General features: G+C 36.9%; 1 non-coding gene across 1 annotated transcript; it reads right to left on the reverse strand.

The window, feature by feature from the left end:
* Positions 1-2,905: 2,905 nt before the first annotated feature.
* On the reverse strand, positions 2,906-3,009 carry LOC134796612 (U6 spliceosomal RNA). Its single transcript, XR_010144974.1, has one exon. It is a non-coding gene; the product is annotated as a U6 spliceosomal RNA (small nuclear RNA).
* Positions 3,010-6,908: the final 3,899 nt, after the last annotated feature.

Genomic DNA, 6,908 nt, shown 5'->3' on the forward strand with positions numbered 1-6,908 from the left:
ATGCAGATTTGTGTGTTTATTTAGTGATTTTACATTATTTGCAATAACTGTGCGGAACCATGGGGTCCCCGACCTTTTGCCGGGCACCCGTGGGCCCAAAGCCAACAGGGCAGATTCCCTTTAAGAGGGACCTATTTCATCCAATGCTAGAGTCAACACTTTGTCGAATTTATTTGATATTTATGTATACTTATCCTCCTTATGAACTAAGGATAACTGTAACTTTTCGATATCAAATATACGCAGAATTGTCAATTATTTTATATTCTGAAATTATAATATTACTGGATTTGGGCCAGTGTGCTTTTGTATACTATATCTCTGGCCTACGATATAGGCTAGTCTATTAACATCCCGCCTCCTGGAAGGCAGTATACAGACTTCTTAGATATATATTCACGGTAGCGCTAAGTGTGTGGACCTAGTTTTCCGACACTTGACTGCATGAGATTATTGTGAACATTTTTTCAGGTCTCGAGCGAGAAGGGTACCTAGATAGGTTGAGGTCCTTAAATTGTGGATTTGGTAGGAGCAAGACACAGACGGGGTGTAAATTAATTAATCCACCATGTTTCAAGAGATTTTTGTTCATTCATGCCTTTAGGTTACACTGTACAGACAGACTAACACTTTGGCAGAGTTTTGCTAACATATAATAAATGACTGCATTTGTTTGGGTGTACATGTTCCACATCAAAGGCATATTTATATATTTCAATCTATTTTTGAAAAGTTCGCGTTTCAAAATAGTTTCGCCTTTTCGCAAGGCGTGCTCCTGTTTCCCTATTTTATTGTGCAAAGCGAACAGTATCACAATGTTATAATTATGTATAAATAGAGAACTAGAGGGTCATGCCCTAGACGTGACCGCCCAGAAGTTGTGCTAGAACCGTTCGTGCAAACCATTCAGTCACTGATTTTAAAAACCTTTTTGTAGTGGGTACATTCCACGGTCTTAAATTTGTTAAACGTGTAGTATCAAACTATGACAAGTGAATTAAGTGATAACAGTATCTAGTCGGTGCATAGAAGCACTTGCCCTTGAGGTTAGGGCATGGGTAGTTTAAAATAAACTTGATCCGTGCATAGGAGCACTTACGATACAGGTGGTTTAAAACTTCCTGGGTCACAATACAGACACAAGGTGTAAAATACATAATTGATAAACGCCCGTCAGGCCAGTTTTGTATATTTTATTTCAAACATGCTTGTGCAGCACCGCCAGCACATGATAATTTCCCTATACCATGGCAGTCAGGGATATAATAGTTAAATAGGTAGGTAACCTTGGTCATGTCGTGTACATAGGTAGATACTCGTAACTTAACGTAACATGTTAACTGAAAGTCTAGTGCTCTCGAGGCAAATATAATTTATGCAACTGTGAGCTGCTCTTACATTGAGATCATATGTATTTATTTCTAGTCTGCCTTAGCAGGCCTAGACTTCAAAGGTTTTTTAGATATTCATAGGGCCGTTAATCGGACCCTTTGTACACCTTGAGCAGGCTGTTTGTTTCACACCATGAGAAATATAATTTGAATTATATTGTAAACATAGCTTATTTCAGAATGGAACCGTAAGCACTGTCGTGAGCTTACATAGTCTGATTAAATTAGAGTCCTCAGATTGTCTGGACCTTGGTGGATTGACCACTCCTGATTCTAATTATCAATTTTCTGCCTGGGCTTATAATCGAAATTAGGTGACTAAATCTCTTAGTATTCTCTATGCCGCCCAAGTTATGAGGCTAAGCGTCTCCAGACCACAATTTTATATTAGGGTGCAAAGATTTTTTCATCTTTAAAAGAAAAATGAGTTGAAATAGGCCTAGAATCTTAGGTTACTTTATACCTTATAATTTTAGAAATGTAATGTAAATGGAAAGCAATTTTCACTTTTACCACAGTTAATTAGCCCAATTTTGGGCTTAGCCAATAGGGTGTTTGGGACCCTTTTAGAATAGATTGGTAAACAAAAATGAAATCTAATAACAAAGCCTTGCCTATTTCGACTGATTTTGTTAGAACCCTTTTTACTTTCTCTAAAAGGAGATATTTACAAATTCATTTTTGTAATATTTTTCTGATTGTGGCTTACTTGCTCGCATGTGTTATGACCATATCATTTATATTTCTGTGAATATGTCTGACATGCCTTGCGCAGGCTTACATAGGTTATAATATTATCATCAATAACTTGACGTCAGTTTGTGAATGAATCAAAGATTCTTTGGCACACCTTACGCAGGTGGAGACATGGCAGGCTTGCGCAGCCTTAGATAGGTACATAATATATTGGTTTCATCACAAATAACTTGACGTTAGTTTGTGAACGAATAAAAGATTTTCTTAGGCACACCTTACGCAGGTGGAACCATAACAGACGTAGGTTTAAGAATATCATTCAAATCGAATACCCTGAGTTTATGGGTAATATTCCCTTAGTTGCGGGTTCCTTGCTCGACAAGGTGAAAGGCTTTATGCAGGCTTTTACAGGCACTTTTAGAAAGTGTCATTCACGGTGACGCGCAGATTTGTCAAAACTAAACTTTAACTCTTCAGTTAACTAATATAATTTGACAATATGAACCAAACCATGCGTCTTCGTCAATGAATCAATCTAAAGATTCCCGTATCGTTAATGCCAAGTGTACTTACTATTTATGTAGGTAGGTAGGTAGGCTTAAGAATTGACCCTCTTGTATGTAGTTACGTAACGAATTAATAATCAAGTTATTCAAATCCAAAATAACACAAGCACATATAGCAACTACATGCAAGAGTTATTTTCCTTAACCTTTTAAGCTGTAAGTACCTGCTAAGTTATTTATTTAAGTAGGTACCTACATTTTAACATTTTTTTCAAAATTAAATATCTAGTTGGAGAGATATAAGTTGGTAGATCAAGAGTGAAATACTTCACGATTTCGCATGTCATTCTTGCGCAGAGCCATGCTAATCTCTCTCTATGTCTAGTCAGATTTAAGTTTATGTACTGCCGAAGTACTCACTTTCCACAAAAATAAATGCAATGTTTGCGATGTAGGTTTGTTCGTTACCTTGTGTCCCTCAGAGCGGAAATAGAAGCCCCGCGAAGGCGGGGCTTCGTCGACTCCTAAGCGGGTACACTTATTTATCAGCAATTTAATTCACAAAAAAAATAGTTTTGCAATATTATATTAACCCGGAACGGGATAAAAAGACAAATTGCTGATAGATACTTGGGCAGATAAAACCTACACGTCTATAAACTTCTACCCGTATTAACTATCCGATCCTTTCGTATTCGAAAACACAAATCACTTGAAAACTGAAGGGTATGCCTCCACACATCACCATTTAAGTATTATAATTTCAACCTTTATTATACACACACAAAGATTTAAACTAACAAGACTCGGAAGAGACTTAATGTAGGTATCAAATTAAATTCTAATGGTGACACGTGCACGCTTTACCAGCTCGATGTGTTTTCTAACATATGTGTTTTAGTATTTTCATTGGCATAGCCACGGTGCGCGCAGGCAGCCTTAGAAAACACATCTTTGCACATCACTATTCCGGATCGTTTTTATTTGCTAGATAGTTTATCGGACAACTAAATTTAAATATTTATTTCGAACGGCAAAAACCGTTAGAAACTGTTTTTCAATATAGTCAGCTAAACTGGGGTACAAATTCAAAAACTCACCAGCAGTTTAGCTTCACGACCTTCCAGATGGAAAAACAGCAAGCCAATGACTTGAAAATTTGCCTTGTTTAACTGTCAAAGCAACCTGCCTGAGTGGTGGGAGTGTGGGAGAGAGAAGGACGTATATGCTAGAAAAGGACAATACGACCGACTACGCAGTGTTGCCATTCTCAATATTATTATTAGGTTCCGAATATCGGTACAGTTGTTTAATGATATATTTTACGGCTCCGTTTTTGTTGCCAAATTATTAATTTTAGTACCCATTTCTATTATTTTAAACTACCCAAATTCGATTAATTAGTTGACCGGTTAAATACGTGCCATTTAATATAGCCCTAAAATGTATTTCAAAAGTCGGTGCACAAGACTGTTTATCTGTTGTCTGCTTGCATTCCAGGCTAAAAAGTCAATCAGATGCAAGATGTCATCTAAGTTATTCTGCAGGACGTGGTCGTGCTGATAGTGAGATAAATGTACCTATGGATAGTGTTGTGACTTTGAACCGTAACTAAACTATTCTGTTGTGGAATTTGAAAGAAAGTGTCGTAGCTGCCAGCACCAAATATTGTATTGTACACACCTAAAAGGCTTTAAGCTTTTAATGTACTAGCCTAAAAGTTTTAGCTCTTTGACGGTGTAAAGTTAAACATTGTGATTGCTATATCTTTGCTTTATTTTATACAGCAGGATTTTGTTATGTCTGAGGGGTGGGATATCATGTAGGTCATACTGAACAACTTTTACTATGGGGCCAACGCCGATATTGCGAAAAAAAATCTGCTATCCCATAGAAAATATTGACATGTGATTCACGCGATTTCGGTGTTGGCCCATAATAAAAGTTGTTAAGTATGACCTACATATTCACCCCTAAGACTATGGTCAGACATTAACAAAATCATCCTTATTATCTTTAAGTATAATTAATTCTCCTTGTCACAAGAGACCTGACTGAATTAAAAGTTTGCTGTCAAAAACTTCATAAAGAGCTCAAGTTCTCAAAGTAGGTTTGAATAAAATGAGTACTCAGCAATGCCGAAAATCTGAAAAGTTTAAAGCTAGCGAGGCTTCAAGCTCAAAAGTCTTCAAGGCTAGGTTTCCCACCGCACTAGGACTCGTGTGCCAGCGACCGCTGAGCACGAAAAGCGTGCTTTTGCCGTAAATTAACGATAATCTAAGGAAACTAAAACTAGGAATTACAATGGCCATTACGGAGTCCTTTGTGCCGGTGACCCGAGCAATCTAATTCTAGCCCTAAGGATGAGAAAAGCTCTAGAATGGAATTTCAATATAAATATTGCGAGTAAGTAAGTGAGGATACATAGACTGATCCGATTTGGATTTGGCACGTATTTATAATTTTACTCATTTCATTTATTCCGGAAATCATACTTTTAAGTGGATATAGGAATTGCATATAAGGCAACTACCTAATGATAGTAATACGCAGTCTAAAGGATGACTCACGTTAGACCAGGCCGTGTCCTGGCCGGAGCTTCCGGGGCTTACATTTATATGACATCACAGGATTCACAGGTGATCACGTGATGCTTTACATAGAAAACGATGTATCCTTAAAGCTAATCAAATGAACGTTTATTGCCCAGAAGCCCAGAACTGTAGGTATTATGAGTAATCATGAAAATTGTTTAGTAAGAATTTACATAATTCCTAATAAGCTAGTTAACATAACATGGCATAAAAATGATATAATAAATTATGCGAAATATGAAATTATGCGGAATTACCGCGACGTACCAGCAGGCATTATAGCGGACCTCGGGAGTAACTAGAAGTGCACAAATTATGCCATTATTACGTACGTTACACTAATTGAGTGGGTTGAAATTAGTAAATTTCTGCGTAATGTTGGGTTGTTTATCACAATGGTGACGGAGTGCTATGTCTCAGTCGAACCACTCTAAGTATTAACTCTGATTCTAACTTTTTTATTATTATTTGTAATTATATATTACCAATTATATATACCATTATATATATTATTATATATACCAATTATATATTTTTTTTTATAGGTATGCCACAGAGGTGAGGACCCGAGGAGTTACTCAAAACTTGAGATAAGTCTCTAATGATCAGGTAGACACGTTAGAAATGCGGGCTTGGAGACAAATACCTACTGGGTGTCCCCAGTTATACAACGGATTTTAAAAACAATTACTGCTCTCATCTAAAAAAATTGGGCAACAAGTAGCGCCTAAGTAAATAATCGCGTTCTTAAGAGTTCTTGGGTCTGCCTACTTTAAACGTGGATCACATATCTGAAATAAATGAATTTATTTATTCGAAATTAAACTTTCGTGAGACATATTTTAAACTGTTTAGACGACAACAGTTTCAGCCAATAGCGACTAAAAATTCAAGTGCGTGAAACCGTTGTCGTCTAAACAATTTATTTATTATTATTTATTTATTTATTATTAAACAGCAACCTTAACAATGCATCCTTAGAACGGGCGTTTCATTTTCATTGCCTAAGGCTCTGTAGAAGAAACTAGAGCCCATGGGACCATGTATATGTCATGGACTGATCAAAATCGGCTGTAATCCCCAGACACCTCAAAATCTTGAGGTCAAGTAATACTGGGAAATGCTCATAATAAAAGGAAATCTTTTGTGAATTAGGTGGCAGGAGCGCGGGCGCAGAGCCCGCCGCGGCTGTCACCCGCCCGAGCGCCTTGCGTCACTCACCCGTGTTTTTGCCATTTAATATAAATGCTCCAGTCCTTTGACCTTTAAGTGCTTTATCTTAACAACTATCTGCATGAAATCTGAGTTATACTTACACAAATGTCACATAATTCAGGCTCGTTATCTTTGGAATGGGCGGCATCTGTTCAACAATTTGAAAGTAAATTCTATAGCAAATACTTTAAGGACGTCATTCCGTACAAATTACTTTTAAATAAGTACATAGTTGCATATCGACATTTTAGTTTTAATGTGGCATGATGCTTTGCTTTACATGTCAATGTTATTTTAATCTTAACAGTCAATAAGTTTTGTTCCCGACGATCTCTGTTTCCAAGAAAACAACAACGATGTGTTAAAGTTCTCGCTGGAGTTCTTACATTTATGTAGATTTTATGTATCTTAGGCTGCTCTATAAAATAAACGCGAGTAAACAATCGGGCTGGTGTGTCGCTATTTGCAGGAGATGTCTAATAGTATTACATTTATAGTGCAACAAA

The sequence above is a fragment of the Cydia splendana genome, chromosome 13 (genome assembly GCF_910591565.1).
Source record: "Cydia splendana chromosome 13, ilCydSple1.2, whole genome shotgun sequence".
NCBI classification, from domain to species: domain Eukaryota; kingdom Metazoa; phylum Arthropoda; class Insecta; order Lepidoptera; family Tortricidae; genus Cydia; species Cydia splendana.